The sequence below is a fragment of the Oryctolagus cuniculus genome, chromosome X (assembly GCF_051225735.1).
Source record: "Oryctolagus cuniculus isolate XC-2025 breed Fujian yellow rabbit chromosome X, ASM5122573v1, whole genome shotgun sequence".
In the NCBI taxonomy this organism is placed as follows: Eukaryota; Metazoa; Chordata; class Mammalia; order Lagomorpha; family Leporidae; genus Oryctolagus; species Oryctolagus cuniculus.
Genome location: NC_142888.1, coordinates 83,074,693 through 83,098,044, shown reverse-complemented (window position 1 = coordinate 83,098,044; position 23,352 = coordinate 83,074,693). Strand labels below are relative to the sequence as shown.

General features: G+C 42.9%; 1 protein-coding gene across 1 annotated transcript in view; it reads left to right on the top strand.

The window, feature by feature from the left end:
• Positions 1 to 23,232: 23,232 nt before the first annotated feature.
• Positions 23,233 to 23,352, top strand: part of TMEM164 (transmembrane protein 164) — a 168,813-nt gene continuing 168,693 nt past the window's right edge. Inside the window, exon 1 of the mRNA XM_089324047.1 lies at positions 23,233 to 23,317. The gene's annotated coding sequence lies outside the window, so the exon portion shown is untranslated. The remainder of the gene's footprint in view (positions 23,318 to 23,352) is intronic.

Sequence of the window (23,352 nt, the reverse complement as noted above, 5' to 3'; positions counted from 1 at the left end):
GACGCATAATTTCCTCCTACTTCAATGTTATAATCAGTTATTTTCATTATTTTATTGCTCAAAATGTTCCACTCTGGTTAATGGGAAACCCTTCATGCTGACTACTTGCATTTCTTTTTTGATGTACATATGATTTTGTGAGTACTTCCTTGCTTTGTAAGAGTACAATGAAACGTCCCAGGCTGTTATTGTGCTTTTACTGCCATACACTTAGAATCAGCCACACCTGAAGGAGCTCTTTTCCCTTACTGGAGAGTGATATCTTGAAGCCAGGATCTATGTGGGCATGCAAGCGTATATGAGAGTACTTCAAAAAGTTTGTGGGAAATGTCTAATATGGAAAAACTGCATGGGCTTTCATTTTTTTCACCAAAATAACCTTATCATTTCATTTAATCTTCCATGAACTTTTTGAAGTACCCTCATACATGTACATACACACTTGTACACACACATATACACTTATCTTTATATTTGTTCCTTTACCTAGCCAAGGTATATTTACAAAATGTATGGTAGGCTGAATAGTGACTTCTCAAACATGTCCATGTCTTAATCCCCAGAAACTGGGAACATGTTTCCTTACATTGTAAAGGAAATTTGGAAATGTGATAAAATTAAAGGTCTTGAGATGGGCCAATTGTCCTGGATGATCTGGGTAGCCCTGATGGAATAAATAAGCATCATTACAAAATAAAAGCCAAAGGAGACTTTGCTACAAAGAAAGATGTGATGATGGAGCCACGGGTGGGGGTGATGCACTTTGAAGATGGCGGAAGACCATGAACCAACGCATGAAGATAGCTTCTGAAAACTGGAAAAGACAAGCACATAAATTCTCCTATAAGGCCTCCAGAGGGAATGCAAGCCTGTTGACACTTTAATTTAATTTAATTTTTTTTTTTACTTTTAGATTTCAGACCGCCAGAATCATACTAGAATGAATTTGTGTGTTTTAAGCCACTAAGTTTGTGGTGATTTCCTACAGCAGGAAACTAGTACACCTTGAGTATATACCAATATTGCCAAGTTCAATCCAAAGCCACAAGGTTCATTCTAGCGATATCTTTTTCCTTACTTGTAACTCCCTTCTCTGTCTGTGACAATCTTGACCCCCTTTATCCTTAATCTTCCTGTATGTAATTAATCCCCATTGCTGCTTTCACTGTTTCCCCAGCATGGATTCCTTTCTCATCCCACACATAACAACAAAGATGAATTCCACAAGCACCATGTTGAGCAAGAGAAGTCAGACACAAATGAATCTAAACTGCTTGGTTCCATTTCAATGGGGGTCTAGAACAGGAATAATAACTGAAGGTGCTATAAGTCAGAATAATAGAATTTCTACAGTAGGGGGTGTAGACCGGGAAGGGGCATGAGAGATGAAAGAAATGCTCTATGTCTTAATCTTCCTGGTGATTACATGGGTACATACATACACAAGAATTCACTGAGCTGTCAGACATCATAAAAATATTTTTAAAAAAGCAATCATTGAGTTTCTTTTCAGAAATATTTTGTGATTATAAAAGGTAGTTGAATTGTATTCAAAAGAGTCTTCTGAAGGATTTTACAATTTCAAAACTTCAATAATTCAAGAATAATTCTGAGAAAGTTTAATTGCAATTTCTGCTTACCAGTGAGAGTCATAATCAAGTGGCTATAGTTGAATACAGTTTAAAATTCTCTCTGTCCATCATCTTTAAAATCATATCATCCTTCACAATTTTAATTTAGGGATTATATTACACAATTTTTCTCCTACAAGATAAGACTTTATTCATACCTTTATAGTTTCCCATTTCAAATTTACGTAATTCAATTTTTTAAATGGGCGGAGAGTGTGAATATATATTTCCCCAAGGGTGAACATGTGACAATTTGTTTAAGATGTAACTTGAGATGCCTGCAATCCATATCAGAGGTCCGGGTTTGAGACCCAGCTCTGCTCCCCATGCCAGCTTCCTGCCAATGTACCCCCTGAGAATCATCAGGTGATGGCTTAAATAGTTGGGTCCCTGCCACCCATGTGAGAGACTGAAATTGAGTTCCAGTCTCCTGGCTTCAATCTGGCCCAGTCCCAGCTGTCATAGGTATTTAGGGAATGAACGAGTGGATACAAGATCTCTCTCTGTCCATCTCTGTCATTGTCTCTGTCTTCTCCATTGCTCTTTCAAATAAATAAATACTTTGACAAATTTATTAAGTATTTCTCCAAAGATGGTATTCGTATGGCCAATAACCACATGAAAAGATACACATCATCACCAATCATTAGAGGAAATGCAAATCAAAACCACATAATATTTCATACGTGCTAAAATAGCTATAATCAAAAATACAGAGGCAGGCATTTGGTGCAGTGATTAGCATGCCAATTGGGATGCTTGAATTTATATCAGAGGGCCTGGGATTTAGTTCCAGCTCCATTTCCAATTCCAGCTTCCTGCTAATATACACCCTAGGAGGCAGCAGTGATGGCTCAAGTAGTTGAGTCCCCACCATTCCCGTGGGAGTCCTAGATTGAGTTCTGGGCTCCTGGCTTTAGTCTGGCCTAGCCCCCACTGTTGCAGACGTTTGGCAAGTGGACTAGTGTATGGAAGATCTCTCTCTGTTTCTCTCAATATATGTCTCTCTGCCTTTAAAATAAGCAAAAATAAAGAAGGAAATAATTTTTAAAAGAAAGATACTAACAAGCGTTGATGAGGATGTGGAGAAATCAAAACCTTCAAGAATTAATGGGTGGGAATAAAATGATACGAACACTTTGGAAAAACAGTTCGCTAATTCCCCAAAAAGTGAAATATTAAGCTATCATATAACTTAGTAATTTCACTCCCAGGTACCTTCCCAAGAGATTTGAAAATATATGTACACAAAACTTGTGCATGAATGTTCAAAACAGCACTATTAAAATTAGCCAAAATGTGAAAACAAACCAAATGTCTATAACTCTATAAATGGATGAATAAACGTGGTATATCCACATGGAGGAACATTCTTTGGCCATAAAAATAAATGAAGTACTGATGGACGCTACCATATGAATGAAAAACATTATATTAAATGAATAAAACCAGGCATAAAATACCACATATTTTATGATTCCATTCATTTGAAATGTCAAGAATAGACAAGGGTGAAATCCTTACTTAATGTATACTAAGCTGATCTTCTGTATATTAAGATAATCGAAAATGAATCTTGATGTGAATGGAAGGGGAGAGGGAGTGGGAAAGGGGAGGGTTGTGGGTGGGAGGGACGGTATGGGGGGGAAGCCATAGTAATCCATTATTCGTACTTTGGAAACGTATATTCATTAAATAAAAGTTAAAAAAAAAAAGAATAGACAAGGGATAGGCATTGTGGTACAGCAGGCTAATCTGTCACTTGGGATGCCTGCATCTCATATGAGCGTGCCAATTCAAGTCCTGGCTGTTCCACTTCCAATCCAGCTCCCTACTAATGTGGCTGGGAAGCAGTGGATAATGGCTCAGGTACTTGAGTTCTTGCACCTACATGGGAGACCCAAACGGAGTTCCTGGCTCCTGAATTCAGCTTGGTCCAGCCACAGCTGTTGTAGATTTTTAGGGGGTGAACCAGTAGATGGAAGATCTCTTTCTCCCTCCTTCTCTCTCCCCACTCCACATGCACACACACACACACACACACACAAATAATCTGCCTTTCAAATAAATAAATGAATACAATAAATCTTTTTTAAAAATTAAGACAAGAATAGATAAATCCATAGATACTCCTCTATATATTTCCTTTGCCAGGAAAAGCACACAGGTTTGATACTTTCCATCAGTATATACAGATGTATTTCCTACTTTTCAACATTGACACATGAATTTATCATGAATCTCTATGGTAATCAGTTCTCTATTAATAAATACTTTGCTTCTGTTTGTGCTTGAGCATATATTTGTGTGTGCTACTGCAAATGTAAAGATTGAGCAATCTGAACATAGGGGAACAAACTTGAACTGTTGTCTTTGCCATAATCTGTTCAATTAGCTCAAATCTTCTTTTCCCTTGAAAGATGTCATATGTACAGTGCTCCTGCTTTCCTAGCCACTTTTACATCACACTAAGTTCAGTCCAGTCTTGTCCTGCTTAAAATCGTCAACCTCATATTCAATTCATGGGTTCCTGCTGCACTATGTGCCTCAATCCAGGAATGTGCCATGGCCTGAGGGACCTGGGTTCTGTCTGTTCTGCAGTCTTTCTCCTCCGATGCTTCTGATTTCTTCAGAATGGCAACAGCACTAGATTGCGACTAAAGGATAAGGCTATGTGTATTTAGTGCAACGGAACAGATTCAGCATCTTCTGTCTTCCATACATAGGGCATCTGAGTGCTTCTACTGGCACCATTCACAGGTGTGCTGTTCTCCATATATGAGAAATATATATATTTTCTATTCTTGAGCCCTGGCAATGATGGTCTTTTTTCTATATATTTATTTGGTTTCAAAGAATAGAATAGGAAATATTAGAGTAAATGTAATACAAAGGTACATCAAAAGGTTCATGGAAATGAAATTAAAATATAGGTTTGTTTTGGTGCAAAAAGTTTTGAAATCCATGCATAGTTTCTTCATAATATGAATTTCCATGAAATTTTTCATGACCCCTCATATGCATGTATTTGAATTTTTTGCACCAGAATAAATGTATCTTTTATTTTCCATGTTTTGAAGTGACCTCATATGCTAACGTGTTATTTCATGCAAATTTTGTGTCAGTTATATATGTGTGTATATGTATGTATATATATTACATTGTCATATAGTTTTCCCCTGTGGACTGTGATGTAAGTAGTTGGTAGACTACTCTTCTAAATGGTAATGTTTTTGCTAGGAAGAGCATAGAGCTCTGATCTCTGCTCTGTTCTTACCTCTGCTGCAAGCTTGCTGGTGACTTGGGGCAACCCCCTACTTCTCTCCGGATCTCACATTTTCCCCTAGTAAATAGGAAAAGTGCTCCCTTCAGCTTTTTAACAATTCATGCCTCTGAAGCACTAACCGCATGCCCAGCACTGCTCCAAGCACTTTATGTGCAGTGAGTGATTTAATTCTCACCACGGCTCCTTCATGTAGGTGATTCTATGATCATCCCTACTTCCAGATGAAAAAACTGAGGCCCAGGGAAGTTCCGTGGCAGGGCTGGAATTTCGACCCACGTCTGCCTGGCTCGCTAAGTCATTCTGTTAACCAGGACTGCCCCCAGTATGCAGCTCCGAGTCAGTAGGACCATGTTGCTTTTTTGGCTCATTTTGAAGGAGAGGTTGTACGTTCTCTTGGCTACTCCACTCAGTGAGTTTCCAGGAACCTGGAGCTTGGTCACCCCGTTTGCAAAGTTAATTTGGAACATGCTAGTATGCAAACTGGTGTGACATTTCTACTGTTAGGTTCTGGGTTCACAAGTTCCTTCTGCACTTCTTATCACAGTAAGGACATAATTTGCAAATAGTAGATTCCCTTTGTCCTCTTGTCAGTCCTTGGCATCAGATCAGTCAACTATTGACAGATCTTTCTGCCATCTCTTTCTTCCCAATATTAGTTTAATATTCTTCATATTCAGATGCTTTGTAGCCTGACAGATAAGAGAGAAATCCGTGGATTTTTTTCATACTTCTGGCCAATAATCAATATTAAATTTCCCCCTTTTTGGACCACACCATTCAAAACAAAGCCCAACACACATTTGACCTCTTTGTGAGGGCCAAGAATTCCTGATAGGAGCAGTGTGGAATCTGCTTGGTTCCCTGCCCTCAAACCCTCTTTTCTGCTTTCCAGAGCTGCTTGGCTCCATTCCACAGGCCTATGAGTTCTTTCCCATTTTTTAAAAGATTTATTTATTTACTTTAAAAGCAGAATCACAGAGAGGCAGGGGCAAAGGTAGAGAGAGATTCTTCACCTGCTGGTTCATTGCCCAAATGGTTGTAATGGCTGTAACCGAGCTGATTTGATCTGAAGCCAGGGGCAGAGAGCCTCCTCCAGGTCTCCCATGTGGGTGCAAGGCTCCAAGGACTTGAGCCATCTTCTACTGCTTTCCCAGGCCATAGCAGAGAGCTAGATCAGAAGAGGAGCAGCCATGACTCGAACCAGTGCCCATATGGGGTGCTGGCACTGCACGCGGTGACTTTACCAGCTATGCCACAGTGCCAGCCATCTTTCCCATTTTTGTAACCAAACATTCCCTCCAGCAAGAAGCATTTTAGGGTCTCTAGTACAATGCTCAGGTTTGAGCTGAGTCCTAATATGACACTGTGGTGGTGACTTCCACCTTCATCTCAAGTCTAAGGCTCCATCTTATAGCTTGGTTCTGATTCTAACCTTTTGTCCCTGAGCCTTCATTTGGGTCTTGATAATCCCTATAACTGGAGTCTGCCCTGTTTGTTCCAGTCTTTCCCAGGAATTGGACTTCTTCTCCAGTGGCCTTGTAACTTTGAGACTTATTTTTCTGATGCTGCCTGCCCAGGCCTGCCCTGATCCTGAATCTAGAGTTCCCAGAGTCCTGTATAACATACTTACAAGGATTTCACAAGTCGTTGGTACCTTGAAATTTGTTCCACTTGCTGTAATTAACCCTTCAGTCAAAACTGTGTTACATGAAAAGACAGGGACCAAGTAGATGCTCCTGTTTCCTTGACAGTGTATTTTACACCAGAAACTTATTCAAATCAGCAGCACCTGGCAGCTTTTTAGAAATGCAGAAAATTGAGCCCCATCCCAGATTTACTAGATTAGGATCTGCATTTAAAAAAAAATCTGTTCTAGGACTAACATTTCATCCACCAGCAAGTCAGTGAAACGATATTTAAGTGTCTTCCTTAAAAGATCATTTACTCCATTGCAGTTTAAGCTCCATGAAGGATGGAATCCATGTATCTAGTTCACTGCTGTATTTTTGATACCTAGAAATGTGCTTGACAGGTGGTATGCGTAAATGATTAATAAATAATTGTTAAAGAAATGAACAGATGAAATGATGAATTTTACCAACTGGGTGGCCTTGGAAAAGTTCCTTAAACTCTCATTTTCCTCACCTGTAAAATAAGGATTCATATCCCTACTTGTAGGTATGAGGATCAGGTATAAGAAGCAGGTACAGAGTTGTCAGTATTTACTCTGATATCTCTGTTCATTGAGATGTGAGATAAAGGAGATCCTTTATTTGGGGCTGGGCTGAACTTTCCGGCTACTTCGCCCAAGTATTACTGAGGGTTGGTTCTTTATGACACTGTTTGGAGGGGTCTTGAAGAGAGCTCCATTCATTCATTCATTCAGCAAATATTATTTGAATACCATGTACAGGGAAATATTCTACAATAGCAAATGGTGATCTTTTCCAAGGGAAAGAAGAAAAGTAGCTAAGGGGAAAGGGGTGTTGGTGTGTGTGTGTGTATGGAAGGAGGACTCTCTGCAGTAAGGCATTTGAGCAGGGGCATGCTAGAATCCAAGGCATGAACCACTTGGATATCCAGAGGCAGCATTTTCCAGGCAAAGGGACAGCCAGTATGACGGCCCTAAACTGGGTGCATAGATGGCACATTTAAGGAGCAGCAAAGAGAATGGAGCGACTGGAGCAAAGTGGGAAAATGGTAAGAAAAATGGCAGTGCTAAATCAGGCAGAGCTTTGCAGGTCAATGTATGGGCACTGGCTTTTGCTCTGAGTGCAATCATTCCTCTGTGAGGAATGATCCAATCTAACTTGATTCTGAATGGGTCACTCCAGCTATTGTGTTGAGTGAGAATAGACTTTAAGGGATTAAAAGAAGAAATAAAGTGACCGACCAGCTGCAAGTAATCCAGATGAGAGAGGATAGTAGCCTCAAACAGGTTGGTAGTGACTAGATTAGGGCGACCTGGCAGGCTGTGATGACGTTTTGTAGAAAAGGCTAATATATCGCACATGACTTGGGCATGGAGTATGAGAGGAAAAGGAAGCAGGGGTGACTCCCAGGTTTTTGGCTTCAGCAACTGGAAGGTTAGATCTGCCATCATCAGAGACAAGTAGCATCTGGAAGAGAACTAGAGGGAATCAGGAACTCTATTTGAATGTCTTAGCCTGTCTGTGCTACTATAACAAAATGCCCGAGACAGGGTAATTTATAAATAACAAAAAATGTGTTTCTGATAGTTCTGGAGGCTGGGAAATCAAGACCAAGGCACCAAAAGTTTTGGTGTCTGACTGATGGCCTGCTCTCTGCTTCCAAGATGGTACTTCACGTGCTGTGTCCTCACAGGGTGGAAGAGACAGAAGGACATGAATCCCAATCATAGGGTGGGGCCCTCATGGCCTAATCACCTCCCAGAAGCCCCACCTCTTAAGACCACCCCCTTGGAGATTGGGTTTCAACATATGGATTTTGAGAGGGACGCATATATTCAAAGTGAAGCAAATGTGTCACATTTAAAGTGTCTGTTAGATCTCCAAGAGGAAATGGTAAATAGACAGTTGGGTAGATCCATCTGGAGTTGAAGGAAGTCTGAAGCTCAGATGTAAATTTGGAAATCCTCAATGTATATATGGCAGTTAAAGCCACAGGAGACAGTGATATCACCCAGGGAAAAGTTATAAAGAAGAGAAACAGTTCAAGATCTCCATTCTGGGGTTCACCAATGGTTAGAGGTCAGGAATGAGCAGAGATATCAACAAAGGACACTGAAGGTGAGCAGCCAGGGAGGTAATTAGTGAGGGAATGAGGAGAAAACGTTTCAATAAGGAGGGAGCGGTGGACTACTTACAATGCTGCTGAAATGTCATGCAAGACATGGACTGAGAGCTGACAATATGGAGGTTATTTGTGACCTTGATGGAGTGATAGACACAAAAATCCTGACTGGGGTGAATTTAAAAGAGTAATGGAAAGGAATTAGAAATAGTGAATATAGACAACTCTTTTAAGGAATTTTGCTGTAACAGGGAGAAGGGAAATGAACAGAAGCTGGAGGGAGGTGAGAGGTAAGTGGTGGGCTTTATTTTAAAAATAGTAAAATACTGTAGCAGGTAGAGAGAAGAAATTATTCATGTAAGAGAGAAGTGGGGATTCCTGGAGTGATTTTCTCAAGCAGGTGAGAGGAGATGGCATTAGGGACATAAGCAGAGTTCATAAATGAAGGAGCCAGGGTTTGAACCAAATCTTACTTCACACTCTTACTCTGAACCACCATGCTACACTGCCACTCAGATAACACCCACTAAGAATCTCCAGGCACCTGGCATTCTACATTGCATCACATACTCAGGCAACTGCTTACTTGAAATTCAGGCCACCATTTCCACTTGCTTTTGATTGAGGAAAGAACTAAATGTATGAAACATGATTCCTGCTTGTTTTCTATTTTCCCGAAAGCTCTCCTTTCACCTTTCTGATTTCTCTTGTCACTACAGGGAGAAAAGGGACTCCATAGGAGACGCCAGTGCCTGCACAGGCTTTTTGGTAATACTGGCTTAATGGGCAGAGAACATTATTTCTCTATTTTTCTCCCTTCCACTTTGCCTCTTCCATCCTCTCTGGACCTCTAATGTGGCTCTTGCTGGTTGTTATAGCAATCTTAGAAGCAATAGTCATTTTCTGCAGGTGTTTTTTTTTTCTACCTTCCCAGAGGACCAGGCAAGAATCCTGGCAGATGGGAGTGAGAAGGAGGGTGGAAAGCAGGGAAATGTCACAGCAACTCTGTTCCAACTATGTTTCTCTATAAGGTTGGAGAACAGCCAGGGGAGTTACCTTATCACACCCAAGACATTTTCCCCAACTTTTCTTTGTTGAGCCCAAGGCAGCCAGATTCAGCTGTGCTACTCTGGAACACTGGAAGAAATCCATGGACTATTTAGTGTGGTTGGGACATCTAATCCCAGAGATGCAAGTAGACTCGCAGCAGGGGCCAATGACAGGAGGTTGACCAAAGTAGCTGCATAGTTTTCCAGTCAGGGGACATTATGCAAATATTTTCTGGGCTGTGTTTGAAAGTAAATTTATTTCCCTGGGCCAGGAGAAAGCACAATTTGAGGAGACAGGGTGGGGAACAGAAATAAGAGAAAAGCAATAAGGAAGGAGCGGTCAAAGACATTTGGAAGAGTGTCAAAAGGAAACAGGAAGAGAAAAGCCAGGCTTGTTGTACTTCATGCTGGATATCTGATCCCTTCTACATGTAGGTGCTAGCTAGAAGACAGCATTTCTGCTCAGTTCATCTCCAGATTGTATGTGCACACACACACACACACACACACAGAGTTGGGAAACTTATGACTTATAACATTCCCATCAGAGAAAGAAGAGAAACCAGAGTGATTTTTCTGCTGTGAATCTAAGTTATTTCTCTTACCCTCTTCACGGAGGCCTCTGCAGGGCCTGCAACCAATAGAGTAGTCAGCATCAGCTTCTAAGAACCACTTTGGCTGGCCTCCATGAAAAATGCCATATATTAACAGAGCTCATGTAGTGCAATTGGAGCACAGTATTACGTTATTCATTTCTTAATCGAATCCGCTGCCTTTAGATGCTGGAAATGAGAATTAGTCAGAGTCTAATCTCTCCAGGGATGTTTTCTTTCCAGGCAAGCCAGGTCTGTCTCCTATACAGAATGAAATCCAATCTTGGGATGATGTGTCAGAGAGGGAAGGGAAGGGAAGGGAAGGGAAGGGAAGGGAAGGGAAGGGAAGGGAAGGGAAGGGAAGGGAAGGGAAGGGAAGGGAAGGGGAGGGGAGGGGAGGGGAGGGGAGGGGAGGGGAGGGGAGGGGAGGGGAGGGAAAAAAGAGGCCAACAGCTAGGAGAGGCCCAGAGGATGTAAATGGCCCTAGAATGCCAATAAATTCTTTTTTCTAGAATCACTTGGAAAGCTCCTTTCTGTTAAGTGTCCACTCGACCAGTTGCAGTCAGGTGATATGGCTGGGTTAGAATAAGCTTCAATGATTGCCCTGGAACCAACCGAGGAAAAGAAATGTTGCAAGCTAAAAAGAGAATAAACAAATCTGTGAGAAATATCTCATTCTCCCCTCTATGCTTTTTGTTGTTGCATGTCGTTTTTCCTTCCTTTACTTTAAAACCATTGAATGTCAATAGGCATGGTTTCTTTTTGACCTTTACTTTTTTGTACTCAATTATCCATTGACTGCTTTCGCTTAGAAACTTCAGGCAAAACTCTGTAAATAAGGATCTTCTTGTGTTTGCTTTCTAAAAATTACGCTCTTTGAGATCATTGTAGATTCATGTGCGGCTGTAAGAAATGCTACAGAGAGATCCCCATGTGCCCTTTAGTCAGTTATATTTGCTATGTAAAGTCTAGTTAGGGTTGATACTAGAGGGTCCCTTCATTCTTTATCTGCATGATCAAGTTCATATAATGTTATATTGTATAACCTCTGAAGAATCAGGAAATGCCACAGATGACAGACTAGGAAAGATGGCCAGCTCCAGAGGAGAAAACAGAAAGACTCCACCTGCATCTCATGTAGGCGCTGAAGCCCATTATTCACCTGCCTTGACCAACTGTACCTTTCTTCACCCAGAGTTTCCCCTGAAAACTGCTCTAGGCCAGAGTAAAGGGACAATCAAATGTGAAAAGGAATGGAATCTGGGCTTTTACTGTGGTCTGACAGTGTATCACGATCTGTGTGGGTCACATGCCTGCCAGTCTGTTTATTCCTTTAAGGGGGAGGAAGGCATCTGTAAGTGAAATCTGGAGAAAAGAACAGATGGAGGTTGACGGAGATGAGAGGTGGAGCAAGGCAGCAGGAAGTGGCCCTGAAGTTAAGGCTCTGCCACAAACATTAGGGCAAAGCAGTGGTGGTGGGGGGTGGCTCTGCAAAGTGGCTGGGATGCCTGGAGACAAACTAACAATCTGAGTATAAAATATTCTTTTTGTAACCACTGGTGAATATATCTGATTAGCACATCAGGGAACAATCCAAGGGCAAAATGGGGACTCTTGTCTCTTATTCCTCTGTTCCTTTTTCCTCTGTCTCCTTAAAAACAAATACATCAGTGTCTAGAAAACCCCATGTGAGAGGGAACTGCTCTGAAGATATTCAGTACCCAAGTGTTTTGAAAGCAGATGCCAACTATGCCAAATGAGTCCTTGAAAGAGCTAAATTGCTTCCTGATCTGAAGCAGTAAGTGAAAAAAAAACCCTACCCTTCTTTCCTGGTAGGAGGAGGTATAACCAAGTCCTCAGATGATTCAAATATTGTGATAATGAAGTTGAGATCATGGGCTCAACTGTCCTGTGGCCTGTTTCCATCTCTACTCCCCTACCTGCAAGGGGCAGAGACTGTGTACCTGGCCACAAATTGGTCATCCAAATCTAGTCAGTCATCTTGCAAGAAGGAGCCACAGGTCATATGAGAGTCTGGACAAGAGGCAGAGGAGGTGTGCGGATTACCTACTCAGCTTCTGCATTTGGACAGATCTGGCTTAGAGACTTGCCCTTCCACTTAACAGGGGAACCTTAAGCAAAGTACTTATTCTCTCTGTGTCTCTCCCTTCCCCCCTTCTCACTCTTTAAGCCTGTTTTCCTCCAGGGCTCAGATAATTTAGCACATGACTCCTCAATAAATGACAGCCGTTATTATTTTTACCATTCTTTTTTAAATAACGAGTGTGGATTGAACTCCAAATGTAAATGTTGAGGCTGAATGCTGCTGCCATGTTTCTCTTTAAGAATTCACAGAAGAGATGCAAAATCATGTGGCTCTGGGATACCCTTTAACCCACTACATGAGAGAATGCTATGGTTAGTACCCCTTAGGAATCTCAAGTCAAATAAGTCTGTCTCCTTTCCCCATATGACTCCCCTGCTGGAACAATGAATCAGAGAATTTTGTCCTCCAAAGGAAGGGTGGAAAGCTTCATCTCCACATGTAATAGGGAGGACAGAGTGCCCTGAGGGCTCAGATTACAAAAAGAGTACCAGGTTAGGGTAGGGGACTTGCCTAGAGCTAGAATCGTTGTGGACATCAACTCTCAGAATCCTCCAGGGGTTCCCTGGCTAGCTTTCCAAAACCGCTTTCAGCATATTGATTTCTGACAGCGTTGCACTTCAGGAAAAGAGCAACTACAAACTGCCAGCTTGCCCACATCGCAAAATCAATCGCACATGTAGCAGATGCTTGGGTTTCTTTCTTTCTTTCTTGTCTTCCTCCCCTGCAGGAACGTGTGTGGTTTCTAATAACAACTCCAGCTATGTTGTGCCAGGACGGCATGTCAGTTCCACCTGAGGCTACAGAAATGAAAGGATATACAACAGAAATTCACCCATGTGACCTGTTTGGGGTAGATTTCATTTCTGCATTAGGATTAAACCATGAATATTTGGAATTGGAAAGGTGGTGTGTGTGTGGGGGGGCTCCCTAACATGGTTATTGAGTGACTTACTTGCCAGACAGGGTGCTAACTACTTTTTGTATATATTCCCTCCTTGCTCTTTACAACCACCTTGCAAGATAGATTCTGTGAATAACAGCACATAAGAGATAAAAGACTCTAAGAATTGAGGTCACTTGCCTGAGGTTGGGAGCGATCATCACTTCCATGGATTTGAATCCATAGCCCTCTGATTTGGGGTCCAATTTGTTCATTTATTTTGCTATTCAATTTTTTTAAAGATTTATTTTATTTATCTGAAAGACAGAGTTACAGAGAGAGGTAGAGACAGAGAGAGAGAGATCTTCCATCTGCTGGTTCACTCCCCAGATGGCTGCAATGGCCATAGCTGTGCCGATCCGAAGCCAGGAGCCAGGAGCTTCCTCTGGGTCTCCCACACAGGTGCAGGGGCCTAAGGACTTGGGCCATCTTCTACTGCTTTCCCAGGCCATAGCAGGGAGCTAGATTGGAAATGGAGCAGCCGGTCTGGAACCGACGCCCATATGGGATGCAGGTGCTTCAGGCCAGGATGTTAACACATTGTGCCACAGCACCAGCCCTGCTATTCAAATATTGATTCGTGAAATACAATCAATATTTACTTTTGTTAATTCTAGCATCAAAGACTTAAAATAGTTCTTACAACATTTCAACATGTGTAAAATGGGAAATCCATGCATTATTTTCTCATAACACATGTTTCTTTCCTTTTAAAAAAGCATTTGTTTATTTATTTGAAAGGCAGAATTACACAGAGGGAAAGAGAACGAGAAAGATCTTCCATTTGCTGGTTCACTCCCCAGAAAGCTGTAATGGCAGGATTGGGCCAGACCACAGCCAGGAGTCAGGAGCTTCTTCCAGGTATCCCAGGTGGGTGCAAGGGCCCGAGCACTTGGGCCATCTTCTGCTGCTTTCCCGAGCCATTAACAGGGTGGGGATCAGAAGTCGAGTAGTTGGGATACAGACAGATGACCATATGGGATGCTGGCATTGCATGCAGTGGTTTAACATGCTACACCACACTGCCGGCCCCCATAATACACATTTTCTATGAACTTCTTGCAGTATCCTCCTATACATTGTCTGTGAAACCTTAGCTATAAAATGCCCATTTGTACCTTCACCTAGAATATAGCAGCACTGCATACACTATGATTAAGACAACAACAACAAAGTATTTAGGAAGACGCAGTCAGTGGAAGTGAGTCTTCTTCAGGAAGACGTTAGGTCTTCCATATTCCATGCACCCACGACTAGCTTAGCCTGGAATGAATGGGTTTATGTTTCTGTTCCGTGGAACAATTTCTCCATTACTGTATCATGCTCCAAACAGGAAAGAGCAAAATGAGTTTGGAGTATAGGATTCCAAACTGCAGCTTGAATGTGGAAGGCACTAATCTTCCTAGTTGTTTTCAAGGAATATTAAAGCTAAAAGGAAACCTAGAGGTGAGTGAATGAAGTCCTTTTAGATTCCGAAAGAGAAAGTTGAGGCTCAAAGAAAGAATGACTTGCCCGGCTAGTCAAACCCAACCCAGATATGCTGGTTAGCAGACCCCTCTTGTACAGTAGTCTCCTCTTATCCATGCTTTTTCTTTCCCCCAGTTTCAGTTACCTGCAGTAAATAAACCATGATCTAAAAATACTAAACAGCAAATTCTGGAAATAAATATTTCCCAAGTTTTGAAGTGTGCACCACTCTGAATAATATGATGAAATCTCTTGTCATTCTGCTCTGTATGTGAGTCATCCCTTTGCCCAGCGGATCCACAATGTATGTACTTCCTGCCCATTAGTCACTTAGTAGCTATCTCACTTATCAGGTCTGCTACAGTCCTTCTATTTGAGCAGCCTTTATTTCACTTAGTAACGGCCACAAGGCGTTAGAGTGGCGATGCTGGCTGTTCCAATATGCCAAACAGAAACATTAAAGTGGTGACTTTAGGTGAAAAGGTGAAAGTGCTAGATAAGGGAAAAAAAATCACTGGGGCCAGCGCTGTGGCACAGTGGGTTAATCCTCCACCTGCAGCGCCAGCATCCCATATGGGCGCTGGTTCTGGTCCCAGCCGCTCCTCTTCCAATCCAGCTCTCTGCTGTGGCCTGGGAAAGCAGTGGAAGGAGGCCCAAGTCCTTAGGCCCCTGCACCTGCATGGGATATTGGGAGGAAGCTCTTGGCTCCTGGCTTCCTATTGGCGCAGTTCTGGCCGTTGAGGCCATTTGGAGAGTGAACCAACGGAAGGAAGACCTCTCTCTCTCTCTCTCTCTCTCTCACTGTCTAACTCTATGTGTCAAATAAATAAATAAAATCTTTTAAAAAATCATTCAAGATCTGCAGTAAATTGGAATCCTCTATCTGTGAAATGGTGAAGAAGGAAAAAGCAACCCATGGTAGTTTTGCTGTCGCACCTCAAACTGCAAAAGTTGGGGCCACAGTATATGACAAGTGCTTACTTACAATGGAAAAGGCATTAAACGCATGCATGTATGGGAAAAAGAAAAGTATTATTTGCAGGATTAGACACTCCCTGGGGATTCAGGTGCTGGCCAGGGCTCTTGTAGCACTGTGGACGGGGGAGGGGGTGTTATTGTACTTTCAACTGTTTGGGTGCTGATGCTCAGCCAGGGTTTCCCAGGCTGTGTCAAGGGTGGGGCGAGCAGCCCAGAGTCCTGAAAAGTTCTCTGCTTTGCCCAGTATGCCACGGCAAGTTTTTGGCTCTGCCTGAGCCCATGACATTTAACCACAGACTTTTCTTGGAACCGGTGGAAGGAAGACAACTGCCTGACGGCTTCATGATTTAAATAGCCAAATAATGCCAAATTAAATTTCTGATGACAAGGTAAAGTAGCTTAGGATACAAGCCAAGAAAACATTTCTCTAATGATAGATCACTAATGGAATTAGGGGAAAGTTTAAATTTGGAAGCTTGAGGAGTAATTTGTTAGTCTTGAACTTCTTTTCTTTACCTTGGCTTGGGCTGTCTAGATTATAAATAAAAGGTTTAATAATGGCAGTGTCTGTTTAAAGTTAGTTTAGCCCAAACCAAAGATTTTTTTTCTTTTCTTCTGTCACTGAAGTTTCTACTTATTTTCTTAGTATGTACTTGGTACACCAGAGTACTTCAGAAAGCTTGTGGAAAATAGAATTAAAAGATGTTTATTTTGGTACAAAAATTTGTTGAAATTCATGTATATGAGGAGTCTTCAAAAATGTTCATAAAAATGCATAGATTTCAACAAATTTCACACCCAAATAAACTTGTCCACTAATTGTATTTTCCGTGAACTTTTTGAAGACGTCCTCTTGCATGTACTTTATATGGCTTCCCTGAGTGCTTTCCTGTCACTTTCCCACTGTAGTCAGCTCTTGGTGTCCATGGGAGAGGGGTTCCAAGACCCCTGTGCATGCCTAAATCCATGGAGACTCAAGTCCCCTGTGTAAAATGGTGTAGCATATATATATATATATACACACACACACACACACACACATATGCCCATCCTCCTGTATTTTTTTTAAAGATTTTATTTATTTATTTGGGAGGTAGAGTTACAGTGAGAGGGAGAGACAGAGAGAAAGGTCTTCCTTCCACTGGTTCACTCCCCAAATGGCTGCAACGGCCGGAGCTGCACCAATCTGAAGCCAAGAGCCAGGAGCTTCTTCCTGGTCTCCCATGTGGGTGCAGGGGTCCAAGGACTTGGGCCATCTTCTACTGCTTTCCCAGGCCATAGCAGAGAGCCAAATTGGAAGAGGAGCAGCTGGGACTAGAGCCGGCATCCATATGGGATGCCAGCACTTGCAGGCAGAGGATTAATCTACTGCGCCACAGTGCCGGCCCCCCTCCCATATTCATTCTTGAAGTCATCTCTAGTAAATACTGTATAAATAGTTATTAGACTGTATTATTTAGGGGATAATGACAAGTAAAAAGTTTGTATTTGTTCAATATAGACACTGTTTTTAGAATATTTTTGATTGCAGTTGGTTGAATCTGCAAATGTCGAACTTGTAGCTACAGAGAGCTGACAGTACTGTCTTACCAAGATTTAATGATGGCAATCCTCTTTGGAGCTGACAGAGCAGCAATGTTGCAAAGAGCCTCATGTGTATAATCTTCATTGTCTTGGGAATATTCTTGTGAAGCAGGGAGAGGTAGAGTTTGAACCTTTCTGACAAACAGAGGGGAAAGCAAAGCAGGAAGTGGGTTAGACAGTAAGTTTAGGATCCAAGGTAAGGACCTGGATATGTTTTGTGTCCTAACAATGTTTTCCTCAATTAGGTCCCTTACCAAGTGATACAGTAGGGGAGCAAGTTCAAATTGCTGCTGTCAAGATCAGGTAGGTTAGAAGTTAGAAATCCAAACTGGGCCGGCGCCGTGGCTCAACAGGCTAATCCTCCGCCTTGCGGCGCCGGCACACTGGGTTCTAGTCCCAGTCGGGGTGCCGGATTTTGTCCCGGTTGCCCCTCTTCCAGGCCAGCTCTCTGCTATGGCCCAGGAGTGCAGTGGAGGATGGCCCAAGTGCTTGGGCCCTGCACCCCATGTGAGACCAGGAAAAGCACCTGGCTCCTGCTTCGGATCAGCGCGGTGTGCCGGCCGCAGCGCGGCGGCCATTGGAGGGTGAACCAACGGCAAAAGGAAGACCTTTCTCTCTGTCTCTCTCTCACTGTCCACTCTGCCTGTCAAAAAAAAAAAAAAATCCAAACTGAAGCAAACAACCCACCAGATACTAGCAAATCAAGTGGAAAAATCAGTTTGGTATCTGGAGACTATAGGAGACTACAAATGAAGTTCAAGGGTCTAAGGACAAGGGTACAGAAAGGAAACCTTTAAAATAAAGCTAGGAAATACAATGTAATGATTGTGACTCTTTATCTATCTCAGCTCTGATAAAAGATATTTGCACATTGTGGGAGCACAAGTTATTGTTGTCACATACTGGAGACCCTGAATATGGAGAGAGAGAGAGACTAAGGCCATTAAAACTGGTTACATGACTTCTGCTATGTGGAGAAGATCTAGCATATAGCAATGAACTTAGAAAATCAAGAAATATGGAAACATCTACAAAAATAAAGTAGCTTACTACTGAATCTTGGAATTAGCTTGGGGTAGAAGGATGAGGGAAGGAGAGAGAGAGTAGCTGTGTCTAGTTTGCATTATTTTGGGGTCCCAAATATTAATTGTACTCTTTGGAATCTTTCTGAAATTTGGAGGATCTGAATTCTTCCTGGGATGCTAGAGTTCTGTTGTGGAGCTCATTTCAGTGCACACCTTTCTCTTACTCCCAGAAGCTAGCTTCTGTTGCTTCCCAGATTATGGGGGACAAATATATTTCAAGTATCTTGAATAACTCTGTATAAATATGGCATGGGGGCTCCACTGTTAATACCAGCTGTGGAAGCACCACTGGAATGCTAGTGCCAAGGATTGAGAAGAGCTTCCTAGCAACAGTCATTCCCCAGTCTGCAATTCGAGGCCTGAGCCCTGGTGGGTTCTGAGTCTGATTTGTTTAACATCTCCTTTGCTCTTAGCAGTCATTTCCTGACGTAAGAAGTGATCTGACATACATCATAGGCAGGAACTTGAGCAAAATAATGGAGGCGAACTAGAGTTCATGCTATGTGGTTTCTACTTAGACAGCATTCAAGAATAGACAAAGCAAAGCCCAAAGCCCTGGTGCTAGAAGTCAGAACAATGGTTGCCTCTGGGGTGGGCATTAACTAGCAGGTGGGCATGAAGATCTGGGTGGTGATACAGTGCTGTGTACATCTGTCAAACTCATAGAGCTGTACCTGTAAGACTAATAATTCATCTTAGTGGACATAAGTTAACCCTCAATAAAAAGGAAAAAATTAAAAGCAGTGATCTCTTCATGTATGGCCAGTTCATCTACCGAAAGCCTTTGCCTGTATGTGTATTTTCCCAGTGACGTGACTATTGTACATGGAGTCAGCACAGTGGCTTTGAAGCTAGCAGATCTGGAATGAAACCTCAGCTTTGGCACTTAGGGATAGCATGATCCGGGCCTCCACTGTTTTCGTCTGTAAAACAGGGAATGCAACAATGGTACCTAGCTCTCAGGGCTGTTTGTTGTAGGCTTAAATGAGATACTGCATGTAAAGCAGTTGGTCACTTATTGGTCTTTGATCAGCTCTAGTTTAATTTCCTTGCTGTGGGGATTAGATCCATAGTCGTTCTCAATCTTGGTTTTTAAAAAGGACTCATCCTAATGTCTACTTCCAGAGCTTTTGACTGTACTGGTCTAGGGTGGAGCCTTCAAATCAGTATTCTTCGAAAGATGCTAGGATGATTTTCAAGTGAAGCCTGAGGTGACAGACACAGGGTTAGATTCACTTCCTCTTCCTCCATGAAGATCTCCCAGGAAAATCCAGCTCCTGAATTTTTTTTTAAAGCCTGAGATATAATTGCCATAAAATGTACTGGTTGAAAGTACGTAGCTCTCAGAGTGTTTACATGTGTGTCCACCCAAGTAACACCACCCAGATCCAGACACAGAACTTTAGGGGGCTTCCTCCTTTGTTCTTGTGAGCATTTCCCAATAGTCCCTGCCGTGCTGCCCCTTCTCCCCATAGGAGACCCTTGCTTGGTATTGCATTAACCCTGAATTCCTCTTGTTCTCCTCGCCTGGGCAGTTCACTCGATAAAGTAACATTTGCTCCTGTGATAGCAGCACTTATGTGCTTGGCCTGTGTTTATACCTCCCTCCATATTGCTGTCTAGCCTTCCATGGTTGTGAGTTCTCTGTTTAGCTGGATTTTAAGCTTCTTAAGGACAGGGATTGCCCACAAGTCAAACACATTCCTATACACATACTAGAGCCTCAGCAAACATTTCTAGAATGAACGCTGATGTTGAATGAATGGGGAGTACGGTGAGGAAAAGTAGTATGCAGTCAGATCAAGATACATGCTTCTCTCTTCATTCTCTATACACTTCCAGTTTATTATTACTGAATACACTTCATACAATATTGGGAGTGTGCATTGCTCTTTTAAAACAATATTTTATTTATTTTTTTGAGAGGTAGAGTTACAGACAGAGAGAGGGAGAGACAGAGAGAAAGGTCTTTCATCCACTGGTTCATTCCCCAAATGGTCCCAATGGCCGGAGCAGATCTGAAGCCAGGAGTCAGGAGTCTCCTCTGGATCTCCCACATGGGTGCAGGGGCACAAGCACTTGGGCCATCTTCTACTGCTTTCCCAGGCCATTAGCAGGGAGCTGGATGGGAAGAGGAGCAGCTGGGATACAAACCAGTGCCCACGTGGGATGCCGGTGCCGCAGGCAGAGGCTTAGCCTACTATGCCACAGCCCTGGCCCCTATGCATTGCTTTTTGCTTGTGGGAGATCATGTGTGCATTTGACTTTCAGGTTCCATTGTGGATAGAGGGGGTAGGAATAGATTCCAAGAATAAAGTGCAGGAGAAGAAAAGTTTAGATGGCCAAGTCAAGGAGAAAGAACTCCAAGTTTTGGTGTTTGCTCTGCCATTAACTTGTGTGATCTTGTGCCAAGTCTCTCGCTTTTCTGAGCCCCCATTTGTCAGTGGTCCAACAGAAGTAATAATTTTGGACACTTCACATTCCACAGGAGGTCAAGTGAGCTCATTGTAGGGAATGTACTTTGACCCAAAGAATTTAGGACATTGTCTCCACAGGCAGAGAGGTGGCTCATATCATCAAGCCAGGTAGAACAGCCTTCTGGTTTTAAGATTCAAACAAGTGGCCGGCGCCGTGGCTCACTAGGCTAATCCTCCACCTTGCAGTGCCGGCACACCAGGTTCTAGTCTCGGTCGGGGCGCCGGATTCTGTCCTGGTTGCCCCTCTTCCAGGCCAGCTCTCTGCTATGGCCCAGGAGTGCAGTGGAGGATGGCCCAAGTGCTTGGGCCCTGCACCCCATGGGAGACCAGGAGAAGCAGCTGGCTCCTGCCATCGGATCAGCGCGGTGCGCAGGCCGCAGCGGTCATTGGAGGGTGAACCAACGGCCAAAAGGAAGACCTTTCTCTCTGTCTCTCTCTCTCTCACTGTCCACTCTGCCTGTCAAAAAAAAAAAAAAAAAGATTCAACTACAACTGGGATGAAAAGATAGGATGGTTGACTTCATAGCATCATCAAGTTTAGAGCCAGCAAGTATCTTAGAAATTATCTCTAGTCCCACCCCCTCATTGTGCCTTGGGTCCAATGAAGCATGGAGGAAGAGATGATTTTCCCCCAAGGTAAAACTGATCCTGGATTCCAGGTTCCCTTTTCACTACGCACTTCAAAGCTCTACTTAACAAAGCAAAGTTCATTTGCTCTTGTTAATGTTTGGACACAATAATACCCAGCAAAGAAATGATCAGGACATTTGTGTGAAGCTTCTTTTGTTTCTAAAATTTGACACACAATTTTAGCTCAGTATTGCTTGTTTTTGTTTTTGTTTTCTTTTGGCCTAAGGGGACAATAATCCTCCTATTGTTTATTTAGTATCTTAATACTAAATCTAGGTGCTGCCTGGTGGTGGGGTTAGAAAAGATTAAGATTCATCCCCTGCTCTCAAGGAGCCAGATGTGGGAGACAGGACTCACAGTGAGAGAACAATGGAAGGCAGTATGTGATTCAGAATAAAATGACTAGTACAAGCAATAAATGCTATAGAAGGTTGAGAGGTGGGAGAGAGTGCTGGGAGCTGGTGGGAGCTGGAATTGTTGGGGAGAGTGTGATTTTGTGTGGGCTTTGAAGGATGGGTGTGACTGTTCACGCAGAGGTGGAGGAGGGGACTGAATTTGAATGTGGGTGTTTGTGTGTGTGCACACACGTGCAAATGCAGAGATGGGTAACAACAGGTAGCATTTAGTGGGTACTTTCTATGTACCAGATACTACATAATGTTCCAGAAAATTCAGCTTTTTGAATATAACGCTTCAAGAAAATTCAGCTCTTTGAGCATAACCTTATGAAGTAGCTATCGTATCTTTCAACTAATAGAGGAAGAAAATGAGGCACAGAGAGGCTGAGTAAATTACCCAAGATGACACAGCAAGTACATGGCATAAACAGAACCCAGATCCTGAAAGTGCTTTGATATTATACCCCTGAAAGACAGGAATCTATGGCTCAGGTGAGGAAATTGGCCTGGCTACAGTCATTAAAGATGCACATTTTGCAAGCACGGGACAGGCTAGGATAGGCCCTTTGATGGGCCTGGGTGCTGCATGCCATTGCCAGTAGCACCACAGCTTTGTCCTTCATACTCCTTGGTTGTGTTGCTGGGAATTTAACCAAATGCCAGAGAAGAAGAACCAGCGAGCCTCTTTGGTGTTGTTCTTTATTAATCACCACTTTAAAGCATCAGGACTACGCCAGATGCCATCCACAGCCTGGAGTCAGACAAGACTACCTGGCTATATTTGTCGGGAGAGACAGACTTGGAAAGGATGGGAGGGCACTAACTTGATAATACAGTAGATTGTATTGTACGTTTGGAGCCTGGCTTGCTGCCAACATCCAAAAGTGTTTTCTAGGCAAGGTGCCTAACTGTGTTTTTGTGGCTATTCTTCTAATTCACTGTGACTCTTCAGTACATATTAAATCAACGTGGGGGTAGATTCTGAGAAGGTCTTTTCCAGTCTCCTTGTCCTAAGGAGAGCAAACACAGTGGGTAGATAGAAAGCAGCAGGGAAGAGGGGAACCAGTTTCAATCAGCTGCGTGCTCATATCCAGTTTGGGGCTCAGACTTGCTTGTGCACGTGACAGCGTCCTGGCTGATCCTTTCTCTGGGCGGATAGGAAGCAGCAGGAGGGGTTAAGAGGTCAGGGGTCACTCCTTTCCCTCTCGCTGCTCTACGCTGAGGGCTTGTCCGGAGCCGGGGAGAAGGAAGGGGTGGGCTGTGTGGCTGGAGGTGGGAAGGAAAATCCCGGATCGGAGCACGAGGGGGAAGAGCAGGGGTAAGAAGGCTGGGCCCTGTGCGCTCAAGTGGGGA